At 43.7% G+C, this 419-nt stretch overlaps 1 non-coding gene across 1 annotated transcript; it reads right to left on the bottom strand.

The window, feature by feature from the left end:
• Nucleotides 1-312: 312 nt before the first annotated feature.
• On the bottom strand, nt 313-419 carry LOC132673983 (U6 spliceosomal RNA). The gene has a single exon (XR_009608312.1). It is a non-coding gene; the product is annotated as a U6 spliceosomal RNA (small nuclear RNA).

Here is a 419-nt window from a genome sequence, read left to right as displayed (position 1 = left end):
ATCATGACCTGAGCCGAATTCGGACGCTCAACCGAGTGAGCCACCCAGGTGCCCCAAACATCTTTTTTTTTTTTTTTAATGTTTATTTATTTTTGAGGCAGGGGGAGGGGCACGGAGAAAGAGAGGGTCTAAAGCAGGCTCTGCTGATCTAAAGACAGCAGCAAGCCTGATGTGGGGCTCGAACCCACAAACCTTGAGATAAAGACCTGGGCCAAAGTCAGATGCTTAACCAACTGAGCCACTCAGATGCCCCTAGAGCTAGAATTAAGAAGTCATTTAATATTTTTCCTTGACTTTATTTATTTATTTATTTTCAATATGGAACGTTTCGGGAATTTGTGTGTCATCCTTGCACAGGGGCCGTGCTGATCTTCTCAGTATTGTTCTGATTTTAGAATATGTGCTTCCGAACTGAGCAC

This window comes from Panthera onca, chromosome C1 (assembly GCF_046562875.1).
Source record: "Panthera onca isolate mPanOnc1 chromosome C1, mPanOnc1 haplotype 2, whole genome shotgun sequence".
NCBI lineage: Eukaryota > Metazoa > Chordata > Mammalia > Carnivora > Felidae > Panthera > Panthera onca.
This window is presented reverse-complemented; position numbering and strand designations above follow the sequence as displayed.